This window comes from Bos indicus, chromosome 15 (genome assembly GCF_029378745.1).
Source record: "Bos indicus isolate NIAB-ARS_2022 breed Sahiwal x Tharparkar chromosome 15, NIAB-ARS_B.indTharparkar_mat_pri_1.0, whole genome shotgun sequence".
Taxonomy (NCBI): Eukaryota; Metazoa; Chordata; class Mammalia; order Artiodactyla; family Bovidae; genus Bos; species Bos indicus.
This window is the reverse complement of record NC_091774.1, coordinates 32,608,271-32,629,478: the sequence shown is the minus strand read 5'-3', so window position 1 is coordinate 32,629,478 and position 21,208 is coordinate 32,608,271.

Here is a 21,208-nt window from a genome sequence, read left to right as displayed (position 1 = left end):
GGATAGAGAGAATATTTTGAAAACAGTAATCAAGGAACCATTGCCAGGACAAAACATACATGCCAACACAATTACCCGCCATCTGTTATAGGGACTAAGGATGGTTATTTAGTGATCAGAACAGACCCCATGGTTCCTGGCCTGGGCTCTTCGTGGAAACTGCTCTGTGTTCTGAAAGTGTTTTTTGTTGTTGTTGTTTTTAATATTTATTTGACTGTGCCAGGGCTTAGTTGCAACACATGAGAATCTTTAGTTGCAGTATATGAGATCTAGTTCCCTGACCAGGGATTGAACCAGGGCCGCCTGCCTTGGGAGTGTGGAGTCTCAGCCTCTGGACCACTAGGGAGGTCCAGAAGTTGGTTCTTTTGACTCTGTGGTGTGTAACAGAGAGGTGAAATGGCCATGCCTCCGTAGATGTGATGACAATGCATTTCCCATACAGACAGAACAGGAATACAACTCTAGTAATCCTCTGATTTCAATTAGTGTTTGTTGTCTATGTGGTGGATCTGCTAGTGAAAAGGGCTGCATGTAAGAGCAAAGTCTGATTACTATGGTTTATGACTCAACTCCTTTCCCAAGCTCTGTGTTGATACAACTTAAAATCCCACTGCAGTTTCAAAGGGAGAGTTGATCTCTTTTACATGCATTGGAAAAGCAGCTCCCCAGAGGAACACAACTGGAGATTGTCACTGTCTAAGGAGCCATACTTAAAACTCATACTAATACAAATAAGCCCAGAGATAGAACTTCAATAAGGCATACTCTCTGTGACCTATTTATGGCTGGTCATTCCTACAGAAATCCTCAATTCTCAATTAGACACTCAAATAAGGGACTGATAGTGCAAAAATCTAAAGGGATGCCAATTCAAAGACAGTCCTCTTTGCCCACTGCTTCATCTACTGATTTCTTCATTAAGCATTTACTGAGGACCTACTAAGTGCCAGGCAGTACGCTAAGTCCTAGAGATTCAAACTAAGACGTGGTACTTGCCCTTAAAGAATTCCTGATCTAGTAGGGACAAAGAAAACAATCTCAGCGCAATAAGATAGATACCATATAAAAAACAGGTACATAGATTTGCTGAGAACGTAAGAGGAATACTCTTCTCTTCTGCCCTGGTGATGCCCCACTGAGTTTAATCCATCTGAGGTGGGTCCCTGGCATGAGCTGGGCAGTAGCCAGTCCACTTTCCTGCAGCCATGATCCATGGAGCCAGCAAACCTAGCTAATCTGAAGAAACCAATGAACCCTGAGAATGATGACTGGCTATGGTAGCAAGCAGTTTGAGGCAAGGATTGGGAGCTGAATTGCGCTATCTCTGGACTGAAAATCCAAAAAGGAAACAGATAAGGAGCAAGCGGATTAATTCTAGAGAAAGTAGTTGCAACTGGCTATTGTCAAGAATGGCCTTCCATGCACCTCGCTACACGATCAATGAGCATGAGTGATTGCCAGGAATAGGAAAGAGTTTCTATCTACAGAGGGTGGAGAAAATTTTAGAGTTGAGTCATATATGCTTGTTGTGAAGAATCACTACAAGTTTTGCCACAGAAAATTCATTAATTAGATAACCATGCCAATGCCTGAGAGGTGGCACTAATGGGAAAGAACCCACCTGCCAATGCAGGAGACATAAGAGACACAGGTTCGATCCCTGGGTTGGGATCTCCACCCCTGGAGGAGAGCATGAAAACCCAATCCAGTATTCTTGCCTCGAGAATTCCATGGACAGAGGAGTCTGACAGGCTATGGTACATAGGATCACAAAGGGTTGGACATGACTGAATCAACTTACCACCATGCTGACGCCTATATGGCAAACAGCTGTGGATGGAAGATGAATATATTTCATTTATCTTTTCTTGAGAAGGTCAGATTTGGAATTTTTTCTTACGGCATTCAAGGCCACCTATCTTCTGATATCAATTACTATTTAAATTCCAGGGCATCCCGCACACATTTATTATCTTCCAATTATACTGGATGAAGTTCAGCTTTGTAATTTTGCTTCTATTGTCCTCTCAGCCTAAAATCCCCTCCCTTGCCTCTTTCCTATTGAAACTGTACACACCTTTCTATACCCAACTCAAATTCTACCACAGAAAGAAGACCCCCCCCCTCACCACCACCAACACCCTAGGGAAAATGAGTGATTCTTCATTCTGGGCTTCCAAGACTCACTCCTTATACCTCCACTGGCCATCCATTCTACTCTGCCTGGGATTAAACACAGTGATTCACATGTCTTTTAGCTCTTGTGTGCTCAGTCACTCAGTCGCATTTGATTCTTTGTGACCCCATGGACTGTAGCCCACCAGGTTCCTCTGTCCGTGGAATTTTCCAGGCAAGAATACTGGTGTGGGTTGTCATTTTTGCCCTTGGTAAAGAATAAATGGTAAGTAAATGATAAAATCCTTACAGACACAGACATTTCTTTTTGGTCTTTTTACTTTTGAAAATTTTTCATCTATAGAAAAATTGAAGAACTCGTCAATGAATGTTCAATATACTCTATCCTTGATTTACCAACTGCTAACATTATTGCACATTTGCCTATTTTTTCCCCTTGAATCATCGGAAGACAAATTGCAAACACAACAACACTCATCCCTAAGTCAGCATGCCTCTAAGGATGAGGACTTTCTCCTATAAAACCACAATACTATGATCACATCTAAAAAATTACCAATAATCCCATTATGCAGTCTACATTCAGATTTCCCTAATTGTCTTGAAAATGTTTGTTATAAGTTTTCCCTCTTGGATCTAGCATCCAAGATCACGTTACATTACATTTCATTATAATGCTTCATTATACACATTACATTTCATTATAATGCTTCCTTGGTCTCTTTTAATCTGGAAGAGTTGCTCTTGGGTATAAGCTTTTCTTACTCTATTTTTTTTTTAACATACTAAGTACTTCATAAATGTTTAATGATACCAGGTGGACAAATGAACCCCAGTGATGCAAGATCTCTGGGTAGTTCCTCCAAGAAGGGACAGAATTCTACTGAAGCGACTTACAAGTGTCGTTTGTGAAATCACCAGGTAGGGGACCAACTCACTGTGTGCCTGTGGCTGCTTATCCTCAGATTTCCATTTTAATCATCATGAACTAGTTCTTAGGCCACTGAAGAAATGGCTCTAGAGTAATTGACTTATGGAGAGAAGAGACTCTGGTCCCTCACATCTGATTAAAGATGGGAGCAGGGATTCCCTGCCTCTCATGGAATGTCAGAGTGAGAAGAGGTCTCAGAGGTGATGTCCAGGAGAGAGAACTCAGGCCCAGAAAGGGCAAGGGCTCCTTCAAGGTCACACAGGGAACCTGCAGCTTCCTTTCTACTTGACCTGGTTACCACTATGATATCCTGGATCTTTGCCTGTCTTGTTTTCAGTGACTTGTGGTCATTCACTCACCCTACAAGCATCACAGATCTCAGAGTATTCAAGGCACACCTATTCCCTGAAACCTTACCTCAAGGGATGAGTTAGTGATTATTCCTTCCCATGCAAGATGGAGTTATTTCAGAGGGTGCTTGTTGCCCCCAGTGGGGAAAGACTGAGAAGCAAACAACATCATAAACAGTCACAGAGGAGGCTGGCAAGAGACAAGCCCTGGGTCTCAGCAGGGTGAGAGGTGGGACGGCTCTGCATTGGCTTCATCTCTGCCATCTATTTAACCCTAAACATGAGACTGAACTTTCCGAGAGCCCTCTTGCCTCACCCATAAAAACAGATCGCCGCAGAGCAGTTATCACACGACGGCCATTTGCAAGTGTAAATCCCATTTGGAAACATAAGTGATAAAAGAGAGAAATCAGGGTGCAGGTGATTCTCATTTCTAATCTTTTTATTCAAGCCAGAAAAACTGAAAATTTCTCAGAAGTATTTGCTCTTTCCCAGTTTCTTAGAGGCAACAGTGGCACAGGTTTGCGGTGGTCACTGGAGAGTTTCACTGAACAGAGCAAGGTGGCAAGAGTAGGGAGGTGATTGTCTCAGTAACTGGAGGAAGAACTTCCACCATCCCTGAGAAGCCAGAGGCATTATCCAGGGATTCCAGACTTGAACTTGTGTGATCTTTTCTGAACCCCTTAAACTTTCCTTTTAGGAACCTTATCTGTAAACAAAGGAAGTTGGGATAGAATCAGTGATTTTTTTTTTTTTTTACTTCCAGGTAGTGTATATTACAATTACAATCATCTGGGGGAGGAGATTTAAAATTATGATGCCTAAAAAAAATTAAATTATGATTCCTGTCTCCCACCTCTTTTCCATTCTGATTTCAACATCTCTGGGGCAGCATCTAGGTGATTCTTAAGCAGCCAGATCTGAGTAGTCTGGATTATAGAACCTCCAAAAGCTGATTCTCAGAAGAGAATAAAGTTAGAGTGGCAGTGGAGAGAAATACTGGAATTTCTCAACTATTATTGGTGTACAAAGACCATGGTAAGTATTGTGCTCACATGGCTGCCTGGCTGGATTATTTCCCCAAGCCGAGCATCTGCTAGGACCAAGTGTGGCTCTTACTACTGACAATTAGCATCTCCCCAGCAACCTGTAGGGACACATGCATTTTCCAAACTGAGAGGAAAAGAGGTGGCAGCTTGGACCTCTAAACATTCTGCTGGTGTTTGCCAGCACTGTGGAGGTCCCACTGGTGGCTCAGCAGTAAAAGAATCTGCCTGCCAATGCAGGAGACATGGGTTCCATCCCTGGATCAGGAAGATCCCCTGGAAAAGGAAATGGCAACCCACTCCAGTATTCTTGCCTGGGAAATCTCACGGACAGAGGAGCCTGGCGGGCTGTATTGCCCATGGGGTCTCAAAGAGTCAGACACGACTTGGAGACTAAACAACAGCAAGAACATCATCATCCTTCCTCTGTCTAATCCAGGCAGTGGGGTGGCCGCTGGAGTGGGGAGGGAGGAACCCAGGTCCCAGCCACATCTAACAAGATGGCTGATCAGCCTGCCTGCCTGCCGCCAGCACCAGCCACCAGCTTCCGACACGCAGGACACGCAGCATCTGCCAGACGCTTGCTGGCTTTTGATCAGGAGCGTGTCGAGCCTGAGGCCTGCAGGGAATGGCCAGGCTCCCCATAGTCGGCTAGCAGGAAGCTCTCTGCAACCTTGAAAGAGGTACTTGAAGAATCTGAGCACGGATTGAAAAGCAGGGTACAGGCGGGAGGAGGAGGACTGCCCGACAGAGGTTGCCTCCCAAGACCAGGCTATTCCATCTCCACTAAGGGAAGCAAGACACTCTTTCGTGTCTGGTCATCGGAGCAGGATTCCTGAGCTGCCTTGTCACATGTGCTACTCTGCCCCCAGGCACAGTGAGTCTTAGCCTCAACTGACCTGTCTATAAAACCCGAGACCCCCAGAGCAGGTGCCCGGCATCCGGGGTGCTTGACAATGTCTCCAGGGTATGGCAGTGACCGAGTGCAGCAGGGCTGTTTACAAGACACTTGAGGCCTCTGGCAGGTCCCCTGGCCAGACGCCTTCAGGCCGTGCTGCGTTTTCTAACTGGGTCCTCCAGGCCCTTTGGCTGGTGTCCTCAGGCAACCCAGTCTGTGTCCTGAGTTGGTGACTGGGGTGCCCCTCACAGCTGTGTGTTAAAATACAGCCCCCCGCCCCGGCCCCCTTCCTGAGCGGCCAGGCCAAGAGTACGCAGAGGCCCATCCACAGGCCGATAGCTTGTGTTTTGTGTCTCACAATAGCGGCTACGTGATTCGAAGGGCTCTTCTCTTAGAAAACCAAATGCCCACCAGTTCTGCTTATTTGCTCTAACCTTCAAAGAGCCCAGAGGTCCCTTCCTAGTTCAACAAATAAATCCAGTTCCATTCTAGCAGACTTCGACCCACAAAGTTCTATTGTTACGCCTTCCCTGAATTTCCCCTGTTCTGTCCCTCTCGGCCACCTCAGCCCCAGGCGGCTCACCCTTCTTTCATTTGGGGGATAAATCAACCTCTGGGTTTTTGTGTGCGTGGGTTTTTTTTTTAATTCTTTCAAAGGGTAAGGAATGTTGACACCCCCTGAAACATGCCTCTGATGTCTGGTTAGACTTCAGACGGCTGTATTTGAACGTGTGCTGACGCAATCGGGCAGATTGGGTTAAACCAAATATTACAATTGCAAGAACTCATCTGGAACTAATAATTTTGAGGCCACCGAAAGTAACAGGGCCCGGCTTTGGGGCTGGCCAGCGGCAGAGACCAGGCCGGGCCGATGCTGCCACCTGCCGGAGGTTCGGGGAACAGGGCGCGCCGCCCCGGCCTTCCTGTTTTGTTCTGGACGCACTGGCTCCCACGCACACGGTCCCCGGCCAGCCAGACCAAGGCTATTTTAAAAAACTAGCGCCTCTCCCCAGCCCTTGGTGTAAAGATAGCTAGACTTGCCGCCCTGGCTTTGTGCTGGGGGCGGTCGGGGGCGGGGGGGCAGTCTCAATTATAGAGCCAGGACTGGCTACAAAGGCAGTTGCAGTTGGAGCCATGCGCCCTTGGATTCAACAGACCTTCTGTCAGTGGCTCACTTAGGAGGAAGGCTCGTTCAAGTCAGAATTTTTATTTTGCAGGGGATGAAGGGAACGCACAACTCTGGGTTATGTCGGCACACTGCTGAACTGCAAGTCACATGCCAGATCCAGAAATGATGAAAACATCTGTTTTCGCTTTAGACCAGGGAGGCTCTAGTGGTGGGGAGGGGCGGGGGAGAGAAGGGAAGGGCTTTGCTCACCAGCGCCATCTGCTGAGCCTGGTGTCGAAGCGCATGCATGCCAAGCACAATGCGGGTTGTTGCTCACCCCCGGAAGGGGGAGATCAACAGGTGGAGGGGGGAGGCGGGGGTCTCGGGCTCAGCGGTCACTCTCCTCGGCGGACAGCCTTGATTTTGCCCTAGAGACTTTGCAATTCCATATTGCCCTGGAGTGTTCACAACAAAGAGCTTTGTCCCTGGGGACTGCTCTGGGGCAGAAGAAGAGGAAAGAGAAGCAGCAAATGAATTCCCAGGTTGGGAAGGATGGAGGTGAAGGGGGAAGGGAATAAGCTCTTTGGTGGTTTGCAGACAGTAAAATTTGCTGTTCCTTCTGGCTGAAACCTACCAGAACAAAGGAATTGCACCTCGTCTCTAGGAAAACTCCCAAATGTACTTCCCCCCCAGCCGTCCCTCTTCGCTGCCATGGTGGCTTGTACTCTGCATGCTCACAGAGACCGTCCTGGTCAGGCCGGGCACGATCAACCCTTAAACGAGAAATTCATCTAGCCCAGTATGAATGGAGCACTGGGGATGGGCTCTGAATAGAAGCCATACTGACAGCCAAGCCACTGCATTTTTTCACTGTTCAGCAAATATTTACTGCCTGCCTGCTAGGTGCCCGGCACTCACTCACTCAGCACAACTATCTGTCATACAGTTTTTAAAACAATACAAATATGTCAGAGGAAGATGTGTGTTTAATGTCGAGTGAGCGTCCAGGACAATGACAGCTGTGAGTTCAGAGAGGGGAGGGGATTCCAGACCCTCAGTTAACTTTTTCTCAGTGTTTGGGGGCAATTCTGAGAAGTCCCATTCTCCCAGTCATTCCTCGTGTAGTCTAATCCCCTAAATAACTGATTTCAGTTGACATGACCTGGCCTTGACCTCCATTCATCCAGCCGTAAATCCTTCTCTCTAGTTCCTGGGGAGCTCTTTGCCAGAGGACAGCCCTCCTAGGGGACCATCCAAGCTGCATCCTATCACCCGAAATCAGAATCAAGTGGATCCTAGACTTGACTCCCAGGCCATCCTTGGGAGAAGCAAAATTCCAAAATACAACTAGGTGAACAGAGCTTCCCGACAAGACACAGGCTGCAAGGGGATAGTCTACAGGAGAAGGAACTTTGATCAAATAGAAAGGTCCAGGTTGGCAGCTCTCATCAAGTCCCTCTACCCCTCTCAACATGCATCTGCTGAAAACACCCTCAGCTCTCTACTGCCTACTTCTGAGGTTTGCAGAAGAGGAAAATCGGCTAATACAGACTGGAATAAATTGTCTGCTTATCTTTTCCGAAACTCCCCAGTTCAAAGGGAAACTGAGGTCCTCTATTAGGGCTCATTCTTTCCTCTTCTTTCATTTCACTTCCAAATAAATATAAAAAAGAACTGCCTTTTGCAAAGTTCATTTGATCACGAACCAATCTCCCTGCTTGGCGTCTTGCAAATAAACACAGGACTTTCCTTCACCACAATCTGGTGTCAGTAAATTGGCTTTGTTGTACAGCAGGTAAGTGGACCCCAGTTTGGTTCAGTAACACTACCATCTAAGAGGTAAGTCAGAAGAAGGTTCATTTCCATTTCACAGATGGACAAATAACATGAGAACCTCCTCAGTCCTCAGAGATCTTGCCTTACAGTAGCTGCATCTCCAGCGCCCACATCTGTTTCCATGGAACCGAAGTTCTTCAGCGCTTAGGGCCCAAATTCATCCTCAAAACTACCTGCAAGACAACGCCCCCTTGCTCTGGAGATGCAAGAAGCATGCAAATTTTTACAATCAACTTTACTTTTTGTTGCAGGCCTTCAGAGATTAGAACTTGAGACTTTATTTTAGTCTAGTTTGATACTTATCTGCTTTGCACAGTTCTGATGAATTTTTTTTTTTAAATAAACAGGCAATTTGGTCACTGGCCCATAATTCCTTTCTGGACATTTCCCTTGACTTCTTCTCATTTCTACCTGGTTTTGCAACAAGTCTGTGTTTGATCCATGGTGGGGCGGTGGAGGGGGGGGGGTGCAGAGGAGCTGGATCTAGAATTTGTTATGCCACAGGGACATCTTCGAGCTCAGAAGTTTGGGTGTTTTGGTAACATTCAGCCAAATAAAATCTCTGAACTAAACTCAAAAAATAAAGTAGAAAAGCTGCAGGTGAAAAGACATGGCACGAAAATAAACAGTAGTCATTCTCTGCTTTACCAGGTATAAGATGCCAGTCTTCCAAACTATTCTTTCAGTCCTCCCTTTTTCTCGTTATGAAAATAAACTCTACGGCCCCACTTCGCTCCATACATCTCGGTGTGATTCTGTTTGCACAAGAGAAATAACCTTTGTTCAGAGCTCCGCTTTTCTAAGCTGTGCTGAATTCTGCAAGATCACTCTCCACACACAAGATTAGCACCTCCTTGCCAGCTCCAAATAAGACTATCATCCAAAAGCTGCTCTTTTAAATAGAGGCTTCTTTTATGCTTAAATTCCTAAATAAAAGAAACATCCATGCTACTGTTACTCTCCCCAGTTAAATCCGATTTGCAAGATGTGCTGCTCTGCTCAAAAATCTGGGTGTGAGCTGGAGTCTGAGCTCGGGAACACATTTGGGATTCTCCAGTCATTCTCTATCTGGAGAGCCCTCCAGTGGCCAAAAATATACCTGATCTAAACAAAGACCACCAAAGCGACTGGTTACAACAAAGGCGGGGGATGGACATTTGCCTACCATTGAAAAGGCTGCCTGTAAGCCCCACATTTGCCCCATAGAGGTGTGTCTCATTTAAAGAAAGTCAAGACAGGATACCAGCTCACGAATAGAAGATATTTGCATGACAAAAGGATCCTTCAGTCGGTAAAAAAAAAAAAAAAGAGGCAGGTTTGAACTCCATGAAATGACAGCTCCCTCTAATTTCTTTAAGATTCTATTGAATTTGCAGAAAACAGATTGACACGAATTTCCAGAATGCATCTGGGGCATGAAACACACGGTCTATGTGAACTCCATCTGCACTACTCAACCCACCTCACCCCCATTTCCGTGTCTGAAAACCTCATAAACACCCTGACCATGAGACATGGGAGAAAGTGGGGGTCAGATCACCTGGTAAGACCTGAACACTCTGTGCAAGTTCAAGTTCCTCTCTGAGCACAGAGCTGCCTTTCTGGAGCACTATGAGAAAAACAAGAAGTTGTTCCAGTTGGCTTCCCTCTCGACTTGGAAGGTACTGCTGGTGTTCCAGAAGAGTCCAGAAGCTGCTTTTCTAGAAGCAGGTCTACCACATAATACAATGTCACTGAAACCGAGCACCTCTTGGGTACAAAAGCCCCTCTACACCACACATGTACGTAGACAGACACACACACACACCTGTTTATTATTTGCAGTAATAAAAATAAAAACCTTTCATCTCCTAAGCCTTTGTTGTGTTCCAAAGAGCAGATTCAAGCAATTACGAATTAGGAAAGTGAGGGAATGCAGAAAGGAAGGAAAAGCAGCCAGGAGACAATAATTCAGCGATAAAACAGAGTCCTTAGTTCCTCCTCAAGGGATATGCCTGACATCGAATGCAAGTGTCTGAGTTGTTCTGCGGGAACCCAGGTGGAGGTTGGTGACTGCTTGCTGACCACAAGCACTCAGACCCCAGACTGGCTGGAACCAGAGGGGTGATGATGGAGATTTCTGAAACACAGCCTCTTCCTCACCACCAACCAGTCAGAAGAAAGTCATGCCCCCTGCAGCTCTCACCCCAAATGTTGGCTTTAAAACTCTTCCCTGAAAACCACCAGGGAATTTGGGTCTTTTGAGCATGGGTTGCCTGTTCTCCTTGCTTGGCGTCCCACCATAAACCATTCTCTGCTCCAAGCGCCAACCTATCCGTTTGTCAAGCCTCGCTCTGCTTTGAGCACACAGACGTGGGTTCAACCATATACCCCTCACCCGGAACTCTCCTCCACCCCCGCAGCAGCCGCCCCACCCAACTTACCTCCTCCTGCCACAGACCACAATCTTCACACACTTGGTCTCCCCACACCAGCTGGGCAAACTCCTACTCCTTCACAAGGCCTCGGTCACGTGCCAACTCCACTCGGGCACCTTCCCCAACTTCCCCAACCCTACAGCTGTTCCATCCCCTTCAGTTGCCATAGCATCACGCCCCTGCCTCTCTCACAGCACCAGGCAGTGCTGAGCCCTTCACCTTGTGGATGGCAGAGGGCCTAGCACCTCCTTTGTCTTGACATCCCCAGTGCTTAGCAATGGGTGCTGCAGAGTAGACATGGAGGGGCTGATGTTAATGCCAGAGTCCCCTCCCCAGGGCCACTGCGTGTCACTGCCAGGTGCTGAGAGAGGCAGAGTGGGAGTCCCTCCCTCCCAGTGGAGTGTGCTGGTGATGGAGGACATCCTCCCCTCCCCAGCCTCTCCCTCCAGGTCAGGCACCCACCATCCGCCAGTTCCCCGTCTGCATCCCATCTAGTGGCTTGGGTTATCTCTTTGCACTTTCAGCCGCAGCAGCAAACATTACGGAGCAGCAAGTGTAACCAAATCAAATTTGTGTCCACTCACCTTCCATGCAGTGACGCCCATCCACTGACGCCTGGTTGTGGGGAAGTTAAGCCCCAAAACTCAGGCGGAAAAACTCGAGATCCCCAGTGGCGTTCAAGGAAGGGGTTTTTTTAAGGTAACGTTTGGGGGCGGGGGCTGTAGGGGGCGTGGCTTTCTTCTGATTGGTTGATGGTGCAGGTAACAGTGTGTTATTCAGGGGGTTTTAATCATTAACCTCCTGGTTTCAGTCTTCTGCTTGTGACCAGCAGGTTATCACTCTCTTCCACCTGGGTAGGGGTCTTGCTGCTGCTGCTAAGTTGCTTCAGTCGTGTCCGACTCTGTGCGACCCCATAGACGGCAACCTACCAGGCTCCCCCGTCCCTGGGATTTTCCAGGCAAGAACACAGGAGTGGGCTGCCATTTCCTTCTCCAATGCATGAAAGTGAAAAGTGAAAGTGAAGCTGCTCAGTCGTGTCCGACCCTCAGCGACCCCATGGACTGCAGCCTTCCAGGCTCCTCCGTCCATGGGATTTTCCAGGCAAGAGTACTGGAGTAGGGTGCCGTTGCCTTCTCCGGGATAGGGGTCTTAGTCCCTGCTAATCAACTCAAAGATACACATCAGGTTTTGTGTATATTCCTCCAGGAGGAGTTAGGACCCTGCTGAACAATTACCATGACTTTTCTTGCATAACTGATTTTCCTTCGTTTCTGCTTGACCTCACCTCCCTAATTAGTAAGTGCTTAAATCTGCTCTTGGGAACTCAGGAAAGGCCTAGGAAACTAAAGCCTTTTTCTACAAGCAAGAGTCACGGACATGGAGGGCCCCATAGGTTCCTGCCCTTTTTTGATAGCCCTCAATCTCAAGGGGAACAGGGATGGGACAAGAAGAGTAACCGAGTTTTGCGTAGAGACATTAATCATCAACTCGGCAGGGGGAGATGATGTGAGGGGGACTCGGTTTGAAGGAGACTCTGTTTTACGAGTATCCATCTGGATGCTGTGCAAGGTTGGGCCCAGCTCATGCTAGGTCTCTAGATACTATAGACAGAGGAGCCTAAAGATGGCTCCTCCACAGCCTAACGCCCTGCTCATCCCGCACTAACCCACCACCGCTGCTGCTGCTGCTAAGTCGCTTCAGGCGTGTCTGACTCTGCGCGACCCCATAGACGGCAGCCCACCAGGCGCCCCCAACCCTGGGATTCTCCAGGCACTGGTCTCATCTAAAATCAGGGTTTGCCTCACAGGGCTGCGGGGAGGACAAGAGTCATTCTCCTAGACAGCGTTCATGGTCATGACATTGCATAGGCATTACCTAATGTATCTAATTATCTAATTTCATCCTTGCAGCAATGCTATGAGGTAGATGCTAAAGAATCCTTATTTACAGGTGAGGGAACAGCAGCACAACAGGGGACATTACACTCAGTCACCAGCTCCACAGGGAAGGTTCCAGCTCAGGACCACTGAGCTCAGATCCTTGACCACATGCAACTCTGCATGGAGGGCTGCCAAGCACAGAGCAAGAGCCCCCAAATGTGGGTCATGGTGCCTCCCTTGCAGCATTTGCTTCTTCCTGGGAGGGCACCTGAGGGTTCCAACCTGCCCCTCGCACTTGTCCCACACTCATCATCTTCAGGTGTTAGTTTGAGATCTCACTTCTGACATCTCTTTCTCTCCCACACTTATATATCCATCAACCCCTTTCACTCTGATCATCCTAGATGTACTTCTCCAGCCAACATCTCCAGCCCAGCTTGGTCTCTGAGCTCGAAAAACTGCCTAAACCTCACTCCTACATGCCCAGTGCTCCCTTCTGAGTTCTACTGTTTCCCCCACAGCACTTAACACCTTCCAAGTACTGCATCATTTAATAACCTTTTGCATCTCCCTCTGCTTGAATCTAAGCTGCACCCAGTGTGCATGTGTGCTAAGTCATTTCAGTGTGTCTGACTCTGTGACCCCATGGACCGTAGCCTGCTGGGCTCCTCTGTCCCTCGGATTCTCCAGACAAGAATACTGGAGTGGGTTGCCATGCGCTCCTTCAGGGATATCTTCCCGATCTAGGGATTGAACCCAAGTCTCTTATGTTTCCTGCGTGAGCAGGCCAGTTCTTTACCACTAGTGCCATCCAGGAAGCCAAGCTGCACCCAGACACAGGGGTTTTGCTTGTTCTGTTCACTGCAGTATCTCCAGCACTTGGAAGGCACCTAGTACATAGCAGTTGCTCAATAAATGTCAATCAAAGAAGCCAGCTATCAACTAGTTGCCTCTGCTTGGATGTGCCATTAGCCCTTCAAACTTAACATGTCCAGGGACTTCCCTGGTGGTTCAGTGGCTAAGACTCCATGCTCCCAATGCAGGGGCCCTGGGTTCGATCCTTGGTCAGGGAACCAGATCTCACATGCCACAAGTAAGAGTTTGCATGCCATGACTAAAGATCCCATGTGCAACAACCAAGTCCCAGTGCAGTCAAATAAACAAAAATATTTTTTTTAATGTCCCAACAAGAATTCAAGAACCTTCCCAACCCCTGTTTTCTCCCTGCCTTTCCGGTCCTGGTGAAAAGCATCAGGCAGTCACAGGATCTGACATGCAAAATCACCCTGAACATTATTCTCCCTTCCTGACCCCATCTCTTACAGGAGCTGCATGCATCCCCTGTGAATTGAGTTCTCTCCTCAGCCTCATAGAGGGGAAAAAGTTTTCCTGGATGGAACAATTGAGGATCAGTGTAAGACTGAAGTGTATGGTACAAATGGTGGTCAGAAACCAGTCCCAAGAGAAATTAGCCTGGACTAATATTACCATCTTCTGAACATAGCCTCCTTCCTCTGATCACCTGTCGAAGCTAAAGCTCTGGTGTATTTGTTTCTTTACACCTCCCGGCACCCTGTGGCATTAGCTTTGGTACCACTGCACTTCATGGATGAGGAAACTACAGCACTGAGGAGACTGGACAAACTGTCACTGTGGTCACGTGGCCAGAGCTGCAGCACCAGGCCGCCACGCCCTTGCCCTGCTCTTTCTGCAGTTACACCTATCTCACTGGGCTAGGATTCGTCCACTCATCCTTTCTTCCAATGAGGAAGTCTACAGACTTTCCTGGCAGTCCAGTGGTTGAGACTTCTTGCTTCTGCTGCAGGGGGCACGGGTTCGATCCCTGGTCAGGGAACTAAGATCCAGCAGTAGCTCAAAGGAAATAAGGTATCACATTGTTCGTAAAATGTGGATACACAACCAATGAGATAACTGGATGGCATCACTGATTCAATGGATATGCACTTGGGCAAACTCCTGGAGACAGTGAGGGACAGGGAGGCCTGGCCTGCTGCAGTCCAAGGAGTCACAAACAGTCGGACACGAACTGAACCACAACACAACCAATGATACACTCTCCTACCTCAAGTATGGTTTCTCTTAGAAGCTGAACTGCAGCTTCCTTCCTCCCACAGTGTAATCATGGGATTCCCCTAGCATAGGCATGACCTCAGGCCTTTAGAATTAAGATGGATTAGCTTCCCAATTCACAGAGAAGGCGATGGCACCCCACTCCAGTACTCTTGCCTGGAAAATCCCACAGACGGAGGAGCCTGGTAGGCTGCAGTCCATGGGGTTGCTAAGAGTCAGACACGACTGAGCGACTTCACTTTCACTTTTCACTTTCACGCATTGGAGAAGGAAATGGCAACCCACTCCAGTGTTCTTGCCTGGAGAATCCCAGGGACAGGGGAGCCTGGTGGGCTGCCATCTATAGGGTCGCACAGAGTCGGACACGGCTGAAGTGACTTAGCAGCAGCAGCAGCTTCCCAATTAGCTGGCCTCAGTTTTCACTTTTATGAAACCATATATGCCACCTGCACAAGACCCATGAGCGACCTCCCAACCTTGAGGTTTTATTCTCTGTTGCTCCAGAACTGCTCCAGAGGGCAGAGGAAGTGCTCCAATAGTATTTGTTTTTTTTAATGTGAACGGTGTATTCTGTTTTATATATAATTTATCTCTTTAGTTTTGGCTGTGCTTGTTCTTTGCTGCTGAGTGGGCTTTTTCTAGTTGTGGTGAGTGGGGGCTGCTCTCTGTTGCAGTGCGCCAGCGTCTCATCGTTGCTGTGCTTCTCTTGTGGAGCGTGGGCTCTAGGGTGCACAGGCTTCAGCAGTTGCGGCTCCTGGGCTCTCGAGCACAGGCTCAGTAGTTGCAGAGCATGGGCTTAGTTGCTCCATGGCATGTGGGATATTACCAGACCTGGGATCGAACCTGTTTCCTGAATTGGCAGGTGGATTCTTTACCACTGAGCCACCAGAGAAGCCACAATAATACTTTGAATGAGTGTTACTCGGGTCTGGCAATCAGGTGCTTGACTGGCCAGGGAGGCTTTTTTCTCCTAGTTATAAAATGTGATACATGTTTATTGCAGACGTTTTAGGAAACTTAGAAAAACACAAAGAAGAAAATTTAAAATGTCCCTAATTTATCACCAGGAATCTGCTATTAATATTTTAATGAAACTATAAATTCTGGGAATAGGCTGTTTAGGTTTAAATCATGGGTCTGCAACTTGCTAGTTTAAGAACAATGGAAAAGTTATCTTACCTTTGTGGTCTGAGTACTTATTTTTTTGTCATTCTATTAACTTTTTAAGTGTATAATTGAAGTGTAGCACTTAATACACTCACAATTTTGTGCAACCTTACACCACTGTGTGGTTCTGTAACATTTTTCAAATTGGAGTATACTTGCTTTACAATGTTGTGTTAGTTTCTGCTGTATAATAATGTGAATCAATAATATATAATCGATAATTTAATAATGTGAAATCGGCTACATATATACACATATTTCTTCCCTCTTGAGCCTCCCTCCCACTCCCACCAGCCCACTCCTCTAGGTCATCACAGAGTCTTGCCAGCCTTGAACTTGAGACCTAACATTAATCTTTGATTCCTTCAGGAACTGCCCCAAACCTCAGAATTCTTTCTTCTTCCTACCTGATCTCTCTGTATCTTACAGACCTGCAGATATTAACAAGAGATTCCAATAGGGGGAATCTATTCACATAAAATCCACATTCTACCCTCCATTTCCTGTATATCTGGGCAATGCAGTTTAATATTTAGGAAAACTATTTTGCCACGGAACACATCCCAGTTGAAATGGAGAATGTGTTCACCATCCAACACTAAATACCTCCAAATCTCCCTCCAAGTCCTTCTTTTCTTCCTACGCCATCCCCCAGAAACTCACAAAGTGATCCCACCACCTTGCTTTAGACCATCCACTTCTCCTCTTTAAAGCTCAGACACAGCCCTCTTGGTTACTCAGGGACCAAACACACTCAATTTGACAACCATGTTTGCAAAGCATCTTCGGCTTGTGTGTCTGACTTGTGCTCACTTATGTCTACTTAAGCTGCCCATTTTCTTTGATGAGAAACACTGTAGCTATTCATCCCATATTTCAAGCAACCAAAAACTCAACAGGGAAAACTTAGTGAGCCAGAGATGACGAACTGACTCAAACAAACCCTATGAGTTTCATTAGTGTGGAAGATGAGTCAGAGCACTTGACTGTGAGGAAACGTAAAAATGCCGTTGAGGGCGTGGTGGTCCTCTGATGCTGCTGGTGCTGAGTATGTCTGTGCCAAAACCGCTTACAGGGACAAAGGGGAAGAGGGTATCACTCTGGTTTTGAGATCTGCAAAGTCACCTTTGTGGTTGGAATCAAGACTGAACAGGAGTAGCAGAGCCTTGGGAACTCTCCCACAGGAACTTGGTCATATTCACAACAGAACTGTAGCCAGATACAACTCTCATATAAAATAAAGTGATAAAGGTATCTCTGCGATTAACAGGAAACCTCATTTCCTTCTTAGTGCTTCTTTCATTTTTCCCAAATTTCTATAGTGGATATGAAGGCCTTTTATAATCCAAAAAACAATGGTAAATTGATTAAAGTACATTCTAAATGTCTACACCCAAATCGGGCTCTCCAAGGGTCACTTGGAGTGTTTGAAAGACTTAAAAGCACAGATTCAGAAATCAGCCCTGCCTCTTACTGTTGTGTACTTGGGCAAATTTCTTAATCTTTCTGTGCTTCAGTTTCCTTGTCTATTGTTGTTGTTGCTTTAGTCTTGAAGTCGTGCTCGACTCTTTTGCGGACCCCAAGACTCTCTTGCCGGGCTCCTCTGTCCATGGGATTCCCCAGGCAAGACTACTGGAGTGGGTTGCCATTTCCTTCTCCAAGAGATCTTCCTGAGCCAGGGATCAAACCAATATTTCCTGCATCTCCTGCACTGGCAGGCAGATTCTTTACCACTGAGCCACCAAGGAAGTCCTTCCTTATCTATTATAATAATAGTATCCTCGTTATAGAATTATTGTGAGGATTTAATGGGTTTATATACAAGAAACCCCCAGAACAATGCCCGGCATAAAACAATTACTTATTTGCTATTGTGACTTATTCCCACAGACTACCATTACTCAAAATATTTTTGGACTATCTTTTGGGAATTCTGTGTTCAGGGTCTTAACCGCAATCCCTTAAATCATTTCAATGCGAATAAAATTTCCTCCCTTGAAGATGAGCCGATTCTTGGAAGTCGTCGTTTGGTGTTCTAAGTAAGGTGTGTTTACGAAGTCGAGAGCTTGATGTTCTTGCACTGCTCATCCACTGCCTATGAAGAATTCCATAAAATATACGTGCACACATATCCCTAGATAATTCAGTACCACCTAGGGTGTGACCAATTCCTGGGTAACTAATAGATTCTGCTTCTGCTACAGAGACTAAAACATAAAGTTTAAATACGAGACCTTCAATTATCTTGAAGGCTTTATGTAAGAGCGTGCAACCAAAGGGCACATTTCCTAAAAGGCTGATTTACATTTAAATTCAAGCCTTTTTTTCTTCCTCAGAGTTTGTGGATGCTGAGTTTTAAGTATGATATGTCATTGTTTTCACACAAATATTCCCAAACATTACCAGTTGTCATTTGTCATTAAATAGAGTTGCGACATGATGATGATAAGATTAGCATTTTTTAAAGTGTTAACTTTTAAACTTCATTGTTCTTCTGTAAATTGTTGCAGGTTCAAATTATCCTACACATAATCTTTTTTTAAAAAAGTAATGGTGCACTGGCATCCAAGCCAGTTAGAGTTGTATGAAAAGAATGACAGCTACCTCCTTTTGCTGGGACCCGAAACCCACGAATGGAGAAGCCTGGTGGGCTACAGTCCATGGGGTTGCAAAGAGTCGGACACGACCGAGAGGCTAACACGAAGGGTCCTGTGCGAGTCTAACCAGCACCCTAACGGAACATGGTGCAATGGTGTGCCCTCCCCCCCCCCCCTTTTACAGAAATAGAGGTGAGTAGAATGTGCACTGAACACGGGCTCCCTCTGGCGGCCCAGTGGCTAGGACTTGGCGTTCACCGCCGTGAGCCCGGGCTCCACCTCTGGCTGGGGAACTAAGATGCCACAAGCCACACAAAATGGCCCAAAAAAGAGGGGAAAAAAAAACGTGCACTGAACATCCTTTCCCAAGACGCAAAGGATTTTGATAGAAAATCTAACTGGGTTGTTACAAAGCAAAAGAATCCTTTGTGTTTCTGATTACTGAATTCTTAAAAAAAATTTTTTTTCCCCAATTTTATTAAAAAGGCTTCACTGATCTAGCATCAGTAGGGAATATTGTGTTCCACATAAATGATTTTGCAAAGAACTTTAAATGTACCTCTGTCTCCAAATGTCATTTTCAATCTTGCCACTGGAAAGCGTTTAAAAAGGTATTACCTCTACCCTTGATTCCTTGAAGGGTATTACTATTACAGACCTCTAACATGGTACCAAAGGGCAAAGTAGCATGGTAAGTAAGAAAACAAACAAGAATGGACTAAATCTAGATTTGAGACTTGATTCTGCCACTTACTACACGTGAGATCTTGGATGAGTCGCTCGTCCTCTCTATGACCAACTGTCCTCATCTCTTAACACACTGTGCTGACCGAGAGGTAAGAAAGGCCCAAAGGGAGGGGATACAGGCACACATGTGGCTGATTCACTTTGCTGTTACAGTGGAAACTAACACAACTCACGCTCATGCTTAGTTGTGTCCTACTCTTTGCGACCCATGGACTGTAGCCGACAGGCTCCTCTGTCCACAGGATTCTCCTGGCAAGAATACTGGAATGAGTTGCCATTTCCTCCAGGGGATCTTCCTGACCCAGGGATCGAACCCATGTCTCTGGCATCTCCTGCACTGGCTGCTGCTGCTAAGTCGCTTCAGTCGTGTCCAACTCTGTGCAACCCCATAGATGGCAGCCCACCAGGCTCCTCCATCCCTGGGATTCTCCAGGCAAGAACACTCGAGTGGGTTGCCATTTCCTTCTCCAATGCATGAAAGTGAAAAGTGAAAGGGAAGTCACTTAGTCGTGTCCAACTCTTCGATCCCATGGACTGCAGCCTACCAGGCTCCTCTGTCCATGGGATTCTCCAGGCAAGAGTACTGGAGTGGGGCTGCCATCGCCTTCTCCATCCTCCACTGGCAGGTGGATTCTTTTACCACCGAGCCACCTGGGAAGAATTATAAAGCAACTACACTCCAATAAAAATTAATTTTTAAAAATTATCTAAATCATAGGATCAACTTTAGAATTAAAAAAAAAATAGAGTTTAGCACAGCAACTGGCAAAGAACAGGTGCCAAACAGCAGGAAACCATTAAAACCATTAAAAACCATTTTAATCAAATGGGCTATGGGACAGGTAGGACTCCGTCCCTTGGGGCCAATAAGGGCTCTACTAAATAGCCCCAAAATCTTCCGTTGAATTCCTGTATCTCTAATAGAGGTTTTCTGATAGTCTACATTTTCTGATAGCTTTTCAACTTTGCTGTTAGGGCTTCAGCCTTGGTAGTCTTCTGTCTTTAACTGGAACTGGAGATTCACAGGTGACACACGTAGGCAGAGTTTGGGAGCTACCCTGTGTGCCCAAGGACTCAAAACCAGCGTCCTTTCAGAGTTACTTTCAAACCAACACATAATAGAATCACCTTAGAGAAATAACAGCTCTCAAGCCAAGAAGGTATCATAGCCCAGTCTGAAAGCACAGTTAACATCACTATAGAATGTTTTAGGGCAGAGAGGCGTGAACTCAACTGCATAACCAAAAGATAAGTCAGGGTGGCAGACACAGGTGATGCCCAAGCCCAGTCCAGGGGAAACTTCAGCAAAGTGGGAGGGAGGTTCAAGAGAGGGGCTGCTGCTGCTGCTGCTACGTCGCTTCAATCGTGTCCGACTCTGTGCGACCCCATAGACGGCAGCCCACCAGGCTCCCCCATCCCTGGGATTCCCCAGGCAAGAACACTGGAATGGGCTGCCATTTCCTGCTCCAATGCATGAAAGTGAAAAGTGAAAGGAAGTCGCTCAGTCGTGTCCGACTCTTAGCGACCCCATGGACTGCAGCCTACCAGGCTCCTCTGTCCCTGGGATTTTCCAGGCAAGCGTACTGGAGTGGGGTGCCAGTGCCTTCTCTGTCAAGAGAGGGGAGATATATGTATATTTATGGCTGATTCATGTTGATGTATGGCAGAAACCAACACAACATTGTAAAGCAATAAAGCAATCATCCTCCAATCAAAAAAAAAAAAAAGACCGCACTGGCAGGACATCCCTGGCAGTGCAGTGGTTAACAAATTTTGCCTTCCAGTCAGGGGAACTAAGATCCCACCTACGATGTAGTCAAAAAACCAAAACATGAAACAAGTAATGCTGTAACACATTCAATGAAGACTTAAAAAAACTGTCCACATGAAAGAAAAAAATCTTAAAAAAAAAAAAAAAAGGACCCAATTGGCACGACCTTTTTAAATAGAAGTGGACACAGACTTGTATCAAGGTTTCAAATATTAAGTTCATATGGAGTAGAT